Below are 6,241 nucleotides of genomic sequence, written 5' to 3'. Positions count from 1 at the left end.
CGCACTACAAATGAGTATCAGCCCCATCTTTTCTTTCAATTTTTTGGTTAGCAAGTGTCCTCCAGCTGGTGTCACAACTGCCCTAATGCTCCTTATGCAACCCACAGGAGGGAGGTGGGGGCCGGGAGACCCGACACAAGGGTCAGCTTTCTCTGGTTCTGCCTCAGCCCCAGTCTTGTTGAGTGTCCCCTGGTCCCCAAAACACACTCATAGAGAAACACGGACAAGTGCGCACAGCAGTAGGGCATCAACTGGCCTTCCAGCCACACGGGGGCAGCAGAGAGTCATGAATGCAAACAGCCAGCCAACTCCAGAGGCCTGGAGAAGCTGGGCGGTCTTTCTCCCACCCCACTTCCATCAAGACTCCCAAGAAGCTGGAATAGTTTGTCTAACAGGCCTGGGGTCCTAAGAAAACCACAACATGAGGATGGAAGAGGCTCGGAGAAGAAGCCCACTTTTGTTCTACGAGGAGCAAGTGCCTGCCTCCTCCCAGCTGTGGGCCCTGCCACCGCATCATTATCATTATCTTTGGCCAAAGCTGAGCCTGACAGATTATGGTTTCAACCCAGGCAGCCAAACTGGACTGAGGCTGGGCTGGCGGGACTGGCTGAGAGCAGCCCACCCAGCCTGTGCTCAGGCACTGCCCCATCCCTGGAGAGTACAGAACACTGGACAAGGTTCTCGAGGTCACGGTGGCCAAGTTCTCAAGGTTATATTCAGGCGGCTGGCAGAGACCCCTTTTACCCATGGGTGCCTGTGTAGTTCCCATGGAAAATAAAATTTCTGTCTTGGCATAACAGTTGGTTCTAAGGCAATCAGGGCTGCCCCCTCAGAGGTGGAGACCTACACAGAGAGGTGACCTGAGTTGGCAGGCAATGACAGTGTCCTGGAGAAGACTGCATTTGCCACACTCCCTCCTACCCCCCTGGCCACAGCAGTACAGTAACCACTGGCTTCCCTTCATAAACCATCTCTTAAACCATTCCGTGTTCACCACATTTCTGGCATACTCGGTTTTCTTCTTCACGACTCCTTGCCTACCATTATGCCAGGAAGACGGAGAGTTGAGATTTTGCCCGTGTCCCAGGGCTGAAGGTGAGTGTGTGTAGCCCCCCCGATGGATTCCAAGGTCTCACTTGGGCTCCCTGAGGGACAAGAGGCAGGTGAAACATGGGCAGCTCAAGGGGAGTCTGGAAGAGTCTCTGAACCCAGATGAGCCCCAGGCTACCAACTCAGCCCTGGAGAAATGGACAATGGCTTCATCATTTCATCCTGGGCTGGGGGGGGGGGGGGGGGTGCGTTCTACCATTAGCTTCTGCCAGTTGGCAATTGGCAGTCCAAGTCTTGCCAGATGGTACAGGAGGGGCCTCAGGAAATCCACTTTCCTAGAGACCCTTAAGAAGGGGGGCTGCTGCTTCTGTTTAGGCTGAGTTATATGACCCAGTGGCAGGAGCTGCCCTGAAGGGCCTGTGAAGAGACTCTCCCAATGGCTTTGAACTGCCATTGAGGGGCCCTGCCTCCCCTCTCGCTACCAAACTTCAATTCCAGCCTCCTGCCCCAGCAGCCCCCCTCTATCTGGCCGTGGGCTGAGTCCACTGAAGGTAATTTACCTTCTCTGCCGCATTTACCATAAAACTCATCTTTCCTCCAGGAAGATTTAACAAAAAATTTGACTTAGACTTTTGCCGATGGGGAGAGCAGCCAGCCCAGAAAGGGTAGGAGGGTTGGTGGGCAGAGGGGAGGAAGGACAGCCACAAAGCCAGGAGTCAGGAGAGGAGGGGTCTTCACATCTCAAGAGTTCTCTGTCCAGGAGGCCCCAGGCCTTGCAGCCCTTGGTCTGAAGCCTCCCTCATCAGTACCTTCCAGTGTCATTCCTCCCAACTTTCCATCCTTCCATGTCCTGCTGTCTATACACATATACCACCTGTCCACCCCTCCCTCAATCTCCCTCCCCACGTTCTCCCTTTTCATTCTCACTTCATTCTTTCTTGACCCACCTGCTCTCAAACCTGTCCTCTCCCTCTTTACAGGAAACCCTTCCTCTCTCCAACTCTTGTCCCATTTATTTTTTTTTTACTGTTTATTTATTTATTTAGAGGGGGGAGGGGCAGAGAGGGAGGGAGAGCGAGACTCCCAAGCAGGTTCTGCATTGTCAGCACAGAGCCAGACGTGGGGCTCAATCTCAGCCTTGAGATCATGACCTGTGCTGAAATTAAGAGTTGGAGGTTTAACCAACTGAGCCACCAGGGTGCCCTCACTCTTGTCCCATTTAATTTCCTCACCCCATTGTCCCAGATGGCTGGACTCAGAGCAAAGCCCAGCTAGAGTTGATGGGAAGGGAGAGGGACAGCCACCTGCACCGTCAACCATTTTTCAAGCCTCAGATTCCCACCCTCTCCAAAGCCTGCCTCCTCTCTGGCTACAGAGTGACCTCCCCAGAAACCTGAAGCACCCTCCCGCCCTGCCACCTCATCTGTCTGCTCACCTCTTCTCTTTCATCCTCAGCCTCCTGTCCTTAACTCTCGAGCCATCCAACAGGCTGAGGGCTTGGACCCAGGGCAGGGCTAGGAGGTAAAGGGCTCCCGACCCAGAGATCGGTGCCTTGCTTCGTGCAACAAGGGTTTTCTGGCTGGAGGCTTTGTTTGTGTGAGCTAGACACACAGATCAGCGTAACAGTGTTCTAACAGAGGTTCGTAAGTGCCATGCAGGGCTGGCAGGAAGTTTAGAAACAGGGAAGGTAAACCTTATCCATTTGGAGGGAATGAGGGCAATGTTGCCAAGGAGGTAACATTCAGGTTGGGTCTTCAAGGGTAAATAGGAGTTTAGCATGCAAAGCAGGGGAGAGAAACCAACTTTTATTGGGGGGCTCTTATGTGCTAAGTACAATGTGAGTCACAATGTGTATGTTCAATCTCATTTTGCTGAGATTCAGAGGGTTAACTTGGCCATATTCAAGAGCAGTGGCAAGAAATAAGATTCTAAATTTGTGCCCGTTCTACTGCCTCAGCATTCTCAGACAAGCAGATGGATGAATCTACATGTGGAACACACAGGTATGAGACGATACCATATTCACCGTTGCTGAAGTATATGGTACTCAAGGGAGTAAGTGTAAGGGGAAGCAGAATCGGCAGCCAGATTATCAAGAGCCTTGGGTGCTAGGCTGAGAATGTCTAGGGCATGAATACTTATTAAATGAATGAATGAGTCAATGAATGACTGAATGAGGCTGGACTCAAGACCACTGTATGCAGTCGTACAGGTCGTACAATGTACAATCATGCACGGCAACCTGCTTGAACTTCATCTGATGGGCGCTAGGGAGACATCAGAGGCTCTTCAGCCAAGGAGTAAGTGACCAGATTTGTGCTTTAGAAATATGGCTTGGGGGTGTGGGAGGGCAGGAGACTGGATCTGAGGGCTGGGCTGGGGAGAGGTGTGATCAGAAGAGGAAGCCGTGAGAATTTGGACTTTAGGCCAGGAAAGAGATAAGAGCCTAAGGAGACAGGCTGGGGCAGGAACCTACTTGATTTAGCCCTGAGTCCTTGGTTCCTCTGACATGGAAGGGCCACATGCGAAAGAGCAGGACCAAGGCATCCCAATCCCACTGGTGTGGGTCTCTTCAGACAGCCATAACATGATACTGGGTGGCCTAAACAACAGACACTTACTCTGTCACTGTTCTGGAACCCGAAGTACCAGCATGGTTGGATTCTGGTGAGAGCTCTCTCCCTGGCTTGCAGACAGCCACCTTCTCATCGTTTGCGCGCATGGCCTTTCTGCAGTGTGTGCTTCTAGAGAGAGAGCTCTCTTCTTTTTTTTAAGTTTATTTATATATTTTGAGAGAGAGAGAGAGAGAGAGAGAGAGAATCCCAAGCAGGCTCCATGCTGTCAGCACAGAGCCTGACTCAGGGCTCAATCCCACGCATCATGAGATCATGGCCTGAGCTGAAATCAAGAGTCGGATGCTTAACTGACTGAGCCACCCTAGGCATCCCTCTCTTCTCTTCTTAATAAGGCTACCAAGTCTATCAGATGGAGACCCCATTCTTCCGATCTCAGTTAACCTTAATTAGCTCCTAAAAATACTATCCCCAGATACAATCACACTGGGGTTAGGGCTTGTGAATTTGGAGGGACACAATTCAATCTTCCCCCAGCTGAGCTCCCCACTCCCACAGTCCCCCTGTGCCCGCCTGGCTGGGGCTCTCTTCTTCCTGACCCTCGCCCTTAGAGGTAGCGGGGCTTATTCGGTAAGTCTCTGCTTCCTAGAAGGTATCTCAGCCTTTACTCCCTACAATCGAGTCTTAGCAAGGTAGTCAAGTGGAGCTTGACTGGCAGCAGGACTGGGGGCCAGGGAAGGCAAGCCAGGAGGAGGGAACCAGAGAACAAGAGGGGAAGGAGAAGGGAGAATGCCATTCAATTTATCATTCACTCATTCACCAAACGTGTGCTGAGCTCTCGTGTGAGCGGTGCAGGATTAGGCACACCGGGGTTGGGCAGGGAATGGAGAAGAGGTCTGTATGTGCCCCGGGAAAGATGTTCTCTCCTCTACAACATGAGATGTGATGCCGCATTAACACTGAGATGGGACATATCTTTGCCTAGTTCACCGCCCCCCCCCCCCCCCCACACACACACACTTCCCTCTTCTGCATCAAGAATTAGAAGCCCGGGTGGTCAGGCAGAGCTGAGTGGCAGGTCCCCACTGCCACTGACAAGCTTCATGGTTTAGGACAAGTCACTTCTCTGGGCACTATAATACCCACCTCACAAAATTAAGGTTGTGGGAAGCCTAAAGAGACACTGAACGTGAATGTACAAACGTGCATTATTGAGAAGGATGGCACTCGTATCAATCTGTCATTGAGCATTCAATATATTCCAAGTACCATGCCACTGGAGCAGGAGCTCCATGAGGAAAGCTGAACTCCCAGCACCTAAAACAGTGCCTGGCACACATCATGCCTGTAGCATTTGCTAGAAGCTTTGCCATACGTGGGCTCATTGAATCTTGACGACACCACTGCATAAGTACCATTACTTAACCTTGTTTGATACATATAGAATTGTGGATTAGGAGATTAAGTCAGTTTCCCAGGGTGCAACCATAATAAATAGCGGAGCGAGATTTGAACCCAAGCAATATGGACCCAAACCCACGGTGACGATGATAATAATGATGACATCTGAAGCTTATTGAACCCGAGGTCATTAAGTCCAATCCCCTGCCTCTACATACATTCACCAGGACAGGGTTGTCTGCCCCTCTTCCTAGTGTCTCTGCCAAACCCCTCCTCTTCCATCAGGGATTAGGTCCCTAGCCCCAGGCCACTCCGGATGTTGACAAAGTCGCCCCTCCCTCTTTCTGCCTGGAAAGTGGCACATCTCCCCCTATAACCTCCCACCCAGAATCCCAAAATCTTCCCTCAGGACCTCCTTCCTTCTTCCCCAACTATAGCCTTACTTAGCTTCCCCTTTCTGGTACCTGAAGAGTCCTTTCTTATGGAAAAAAGGTAGATGCCCAAATACCCCCCTGGGACTCCCCAGGAGATGGTACAAATAGAACATTGCCCTGAGTTCTAATCCACTGCTGCCACCAGCTCATTTATGCCTTCAGACAAGCAAGTCACAGACCCCACTAGGCCTCCGTTTCCCCCACTGTGTAATGGGTGAACTAGAGAAGACCTTAAAGGCTGCTCTCAGCCCTGGTCTTCTTGATAGTGACCGTTCTCAGCCACCAGGCTAGAGCCACCCTCTCTCCCCCCATACACACTCCTCTCCAGCTGAGATATTCCCCGGGGCTCTCCCCAGAGCTTCCTGTGTGGTCTCCCCCACCTTATCTCCCAGCCTGGAACTTTGGGATCTGCCTGGGGGCAGCCTCTGCTCTCCCCCCACTCCAGACCTGCCCTCTGCTTTGGATTGTGCTGACCCTCCCTTCCTCTGCCAGGGCGCAGAGTCCTCTGCAAGGCTACCGTCTGCAGACAGCGTAAACGGAGGCTGGCCCTCCGTTCCCCAGCCTGTGGGCCTGCTCCCCTCATTAGAGCCCCAAGAACATCCCCATGCAGGGGTTTACAAAAACCCTTTGCATTTTAAAGGCAACCTTCCCCACCACTGTCCCCAAAAAAGAAAACTTTTCAAAACTTTTCAAGTCTCAGTTTACATTTCAATATAAACCCCTCTGGGCCTACTGCCTGGGATCTAGGACTCACTGCCCCCTAAATTCAAAATCTCTTTGGGG

The sequence above is a fragment of the Panthera onca genome, chromosome E1 (assembly GCF_046562875.1).
Source record: "Panthera onca isolate mPanOnc1 chromosome E1, mPanOnc1 haplotype 2, whole genome shotgun sequence".
NCBI lineage: Eukaryota > Metazoa > Chordata > Mammalia > Carnivora > Felidae > Panthera > Panthera onca.
This window is presented reverse-complemented; position numbering follows the sequence as displayed.